This window comes from Drosophila takahashii, chromosome 3R (assembly GCF_030179915.1).
Source record: "Drosophila takahashii strain IR98-3 E-12201 chromosome 3R, DtakHiC1v2, whole genome shotgun sequence".
Taxonomy (NCBI): Eukaryota; Metazoa; Arthropoda; class Insecta; order Diptera; family Drosophilidae; genus Drosophila; species Drosophila takahashii.
The window spans coordinates 23,977,670-23,983,762 of NC_091681.1; positions in this window are offsets into that span (position 1 = coordinate 23,977,670).

The window sequence follows — 6,093 nt, forward strand, 5'->3', positions numbered from 1 at the left end:
CATCCTTATACTAATAAAATTGTGTAAAATGTATAGACATTTTTAATAAAATTAAATAAATTGAATATAAATGGGCCTAACATTTTTTAGCCAACAAAAAACTCCTGTAATAAAAAAAAAGAAAATTTAAAATATTATTTTTTAAATCTATTTAAACCTTTTCAATTTTATTAAGAAGGTGTAAAATTTACATTAAAATTGAAGAGCAAAAAGAAGAGTAAAAAGTTTGATTCCCAACTTGAATCTAAACCCGTTTAATACAGTATTGTTTTTAAGCCAATTTAATTATCAGTTTGTGTAGTTAACATGCTGAAGAGTACGCCCCCATGTCCACGTGTAGTTCGCCTGCTTTGTCTTTGTCTGTCATTTCGTCCTTTGGCTGTTCAATTAAGCGACACTCAGGCTGCTTCTGTGTCTGTGTGTCGTTGCCTCGTTGCCTGGCGCCCGACATCTAAGTGGATTCATCAGCCGCGGCATGGCCATCGCCATCGCCATTCTCATCATCGTCAGCGTGATCATCACCAGGGCTTGCATTCTCTTTGCCGTCAGCGCAATTGTGTCGGTGGCAACCATTCCATTCCATTTCGGTCTCCATCTCCATACCATTCCACTCCCGCCGACAATACAAATTAAATTGCAACATCATTGTGCCACGTCGTCACCGTCAGCGTTGCAATCCCATAGCATCGCATCGCATCGCTGCCTGCCGTCTTTGTTGCCTACTTTGGTGCGCTCCAGAGTTTTACGCTCGCGAGTTTGTCAGCTGTCAGAGAAAGGGGGGTTGGGAGGAGGGCCACGCCCACCCATGGCAACGCCCTCCAACTAATGCCAATGCCGTGCACTTTTATTTGCTGAATTACCCGAACATCCGCCCGCCTCCATTTTTATTTGCTTTGTTATTCCATTTGCTTTTTGGAGGGTGAAGGCGCTCGGCGTCCCTTTTCGCTTTTATTGTTTAATTAGCTTGAAATGCGTTTATTTTCATTCTTAAGTGATGTAAACAACGCGTCAGGTGAGGGCGCATATATATATATATATATATATTCTGCAGGTGATTTGTTAAATCCTAGTAATTCTGCCACCTTTCTCCCCTCTGCTATCATTCGCCCTGCATTTTCCTTAAGCCAGCTATTGCACTTGGCACATGCTGCAAATGCAGTTAACATTCCGTAGTGGATTTCGAGTGTATTTACCCCTTTTCCATGGTGAACTCTGGGGTCTTATCCTGCTCAACGGATCGGGTGAAGTCGTCTTTCAGGCAAGTGGCACTATCGAGAGCATCCAATTGCGCTTTAAGCGGTGATTTAGGGTTCAGATACGTTTTATTTGTATAAAATGCTGGGTCAATAGTCGTCCTAATTGGTCTGTGTAAAAGGGAAAAAGATATTAGACGGCCTGAGAAGAAATAAAGGCTGCTTTGGCTTTAGTTCCGGAAAATAATATCCCAAGGGAAAAACATTTTTAAAATATTGTCTTTAAGTTTCTTTGAATTTTGTTTTCATTTCGTAGAAATGCATTCCTTTCACAAATTATAAAAAATAAAAAAATTGATAAGGTATAGAAAAAAACTTAAATTACTAATGTAACTACATATTTTAAAACACACTTGATACATCATTTACACAAAATCAGCCGCAAATATTTTTAGGCAGAAATAATTTGCATAATTCAATTACAAAACATAAAGTGCTGGCAGCTTAGCAGGTAGGATTATTTGCGCTTTGCACACAACCCAAATTATAACAGCTTTTTATGAAATTTCAGAGCATAAATAAATGGTATTTGACATATGTTAGAAATGCAAACAGGATGCATTTTTTTGGTGTGAATTTCTATATTTAATATTTAAAATAATTCAGTTCTTTAATAGTTAGTAACCAGTTACTCTCGTACCTCTAAATTGTTAAACAAAACCACCATAGTAACAGAGACATCAGTTGCATGGGAATTACAAACAGCCATTAAATTGGATTGTTGACTGCATACATATCACTCATACGACGCGTTGGCGGCAAGCGATCGACCTCGACCCCATTGAGATTGAACCCTAAACGGCTTTGCAGCGGGGCCCAAGGCAACTGCTCGACGGACGGCGCAGCAGACACCATCTACCACTCCCTGGACATCGGCCATAAATATCTTCACACTGCCACTTGGACAACAGACTTTAAATGCACTTCAAAAAATCATTTAAGGATTTGATTTTTATTGGTAAAATTCTATCAATAGAAAAAAGTTTATGTGTAAATTATTCGATATTAAAATGTACTTTTATTTAAACATCTTTCCCAAAATTAATTGAATTTTTACTAAAAACCAAATAGTTCCTAAGAAAATGGTTATTTTTGTTTCCAGTGCAACATCGTTCATTGTCCAGTGTCCTTCGCAGGATGCCTCTGCAGCAGCAGTTGACTTTTGCCGCATTGGCGCTTGGCCCCCGGAGCATTTGGCCGGGTTTTTTATGCTCACAACTCAATTTGAAGCCAACTGGCCGAAGTGCGTGCCCGGGAACACAAGAGGAGCCCAAGAGGAACCGAGCACAAGGAGCCGGCAGAAGGAACAAAAGCAATATTAGAATTTGTTGCCGAGCCGTGCGGCTTTTGTGGCACTTCTCATTGTTTTTCCCACAGCATCCTTGTTGCTCTCCTTGTTGTTGCTGGCCGACAGCACGACAGCTTAACCCCAGCACAGCGTTTAAGCTGCACAAGTTTCGAAACAAATCCCGCCCAGATCCATAATTCTTTTCCGCACCTAAAGTGACAGAGATCTCAGCTTAGTCTACCGTTGCGTTGCCATCGCCGTTGCCTTTGCCGTCTTAATGTTTAATTTTTATGCCAGCCCCTGAATTATGCATGGCGCCAGAGAGCCACTGAGATTTGCCCCGAATTCCCACTTCTTGATATGAAAAATAGATAATAATTTTAGCCGGAACGGGGGGAAATCACAGATAAATAATAGACAACGATGAGAGACACATAACAAATTGTCAATTTATAAAGTGAAAGTTTTTGGCCGGCTAATGGATGCCAAAAGTTTAATAAATAATAAATTAACCGAATACTTTTGTGGCCATACTCGAAAAACAAAGCGAAATGAGCTGAAAAAAAATGCTGAAATGATTCTCTGCGGAGCAAGAGCTGTCATAAAAAAATAAATAGAAGGCCGGAAAACGTGAAAGGGCCTAAAGAAAACCGCAGAGCAGGTGGCAGCGGGGGGTGGTGCTGATTTTCCTCTGGCGGCCATGGGGCAATAGCTTAAAATTAGCCATAAGCAAAATTACTGTAAAATGGTTTAAATGAGTGTAAAGGCAGAGGAATATAATAAGCCCAAGAGAAGCGCATAATAAAAAGGCCAGCGCCGAGTGGTCCGCGAAACAAAGGTCGCGATGGGTGGGTGCCACGCTGCCACATAGCCACCCACCTCCCGTGGGGCGTGCTGTTAAATGAAGAATAAAGCAACAAATACAAATGCGAAATGTGCCTTGCAGCCCGCCTATAAACAGTTATCAAAAAATAATAGCAGCCATACAATATTTAATTTGATTAAAAATGGGTTTTATTAAACTTGGAAGGTACTTAACATACATGTAGTTAATTTTCTTTAATATTTTTAGGAACCTATTTATTACAACATGTATGTATTTTGAGATTTTAGGACAGGAAAAATAAAGAAATTTTATGAATCAATAAAGCTTATTAAATATTTAAAATAAATCTTTTTATATAAGATATTACTCTGATAGTAGCATTTTATTTACCGCATAAAAATTTAAAATTTCAACACCACAAGTATTTTTAATTTCAATAATAATAATTTTATTTTTAATACAGCAAAGTTCTATTATTTTCGCCGCCATTGTACTATATTGTATGTGTTGGAGTCTGATGGCAAACATATTTTATGAGTTTTATTGTTGCTGCTGCTTTTTCTTGTCTCCTGGCGAGGCTGATAATAAAACTTGGCCGCTGGCAGGCAGCGCAGCCCGCTGGGAGCATAATCGAGCCTTTAACATTGGTCCTGGGTGTTGGTACATGTAGCTGTGTGGGTGCCAGACGGGTAGAGTGTGTGTGAGAACGCAGCTTGATTTCATGGTAAAAAAGGCAAGAAATAATATACTAGAGCCCTGTTTCTACGAATTTTACACACACTTTTAAATTAAATATTTTTTTTTTTAATTTAAGTTTTATTTTAACTCCAAGTTTTATTTATTTCTTCACATACAAATTGAAAGTTCAAATTGTAGTCGTTAGATAAATATTCAAATATATTTACTTAGCTAAAAAAGAAAATTAAAACTAAAATATTTTTAAAAAGTTTGCAAATAAGTCGCCCCACGGATCTCTCCTCCAACAAATGGTCAAGTGGACATATCTGAATGCATCGGTGAGGTGCAAGCTTATGCTTTTTTCACCTTTTGCACATCTCTTGTTCCCGTTCTTGTTGTAACCAAATTGAAAATGCAGGAGTGCAACTGCAGATGCTGCTGAAAGATGCTAGCCCGAAGGACTCTACTTAAACAGCCAACGGGAGTTTGACAAGCCTCATTAAGGATACATCGACAGTGTGCAGTAATAGGGATTGTTATAAAATAATGCTTTTGCCAATTCAGCTCCCTTGTCACTTCAAGTACAGATAATATCGTGCACTTATGCTGTTTAATATGCTTTTTGCTCACAAATTTTTTTGCGAACAGGTTCAGGGGATAAAATGCTTCAGGGCGTGGAAAAAAGGACCTGCAACAGGATTGACAACAGCATGAGCATATCAAATTGCTTTCGGGCAGCTAATAAAAAGCTTGTAATCAAGTGGGACGGCAGTGGAGATGGTGGAGTAGAAAACTTTTAGCTGCAGTCAACTCACAAACTTGGACATGTCAGGCAAAAAATGCGAGTAAAATAAAATAAAAAATAAAAATAAAAGTAAAGAGGGGAAATATGCCACTAGGATATGCATGAGCAGCAGCTTATGCACAGCATAGCTCATGAGTTTTGCATGGAGTTGTGCAGTTGATAGTTTGTTGCAGGACGAGATGGAAAAGTATTTGGAAAAGGAGCCGAGCAGGCGGCTCCTTGCACTTATCCGGGTGCACAAAGCAGCTAAGCAAAACACTCGTTGCAGCCAACTTAAGGCTAATTTAAGTGACTGAATCTGTATCTATTCGAGTGAGTGCGTGTCGCTCACTCGCTCTTCCTCCAGGACCAACCTACCAACCCCCAGCCAGGACTCTCCAAGGAGCCGCCTCGACTTTTACCTGGCCCAAAGTGTCCCGGGTTAAGCTGCTCGCCTGCCTTTTCCGTTCAGCTTGCCATCATCAATGAAAATGCTCGTAAATTATGCAAGCCTAGGAAAATAAGCTGCACTCAAGTGCGTTTCCTTCGCCCGCCTTTAGAGTCTTCGTCCTCCAGTTTCCGAACACTCAACTGTTCTTTGCCAGTACTTCGGGAGGGCTGAACGGGGCGTATGCGTGATTTTCAATTATATTACAAAATGGCCACGCAACAGCACCGATCAATATATCTTAGTACATTCTCTTCATTTTTAATCCCCTGTGAAAGTTGGTATTTCTCGAAAGCAGCGTATAATAATAATGGTAAGACACCATTTTTCATTTCACTTTTATATCAAGGCGTTGTGGGAACTGTTATTAGTAAAAGCCTGATTGAAGCAATTAAATCAAATTCAAACTAAGGACAGCTCTAACGGGCCTAACAAAGTAATTTGCGCCACGTTTTTTGGTTTATCAAATATTTAGTAATTGTTGGGCTTGGAGTGTTTTGCCAATAAAATCCCACCTGCAAAACCGCCAAAGGGTTTCCTCGGAAAAGGGCAAATTAAATGACACAGTGTGGGAATCCACTCGGAAAAATATTATGCTAAACATAAAACTTTATCCTTTTTATTAAAGATGTGAAATGTGCTAACTTTTATAGTTCACAATTTTTTTTTGGTGACTTGAAATTTTTTTTAAAATTTTCTATTCATTTCTCTAAGCTAATTAAAAGTAAGTATATATTTTCTTCAGTGTTTTACATTTTCTATATAAGGACATTACTCCTTTTACTGTGTGGTCAAAGAAAACCAATAAAAACCGAC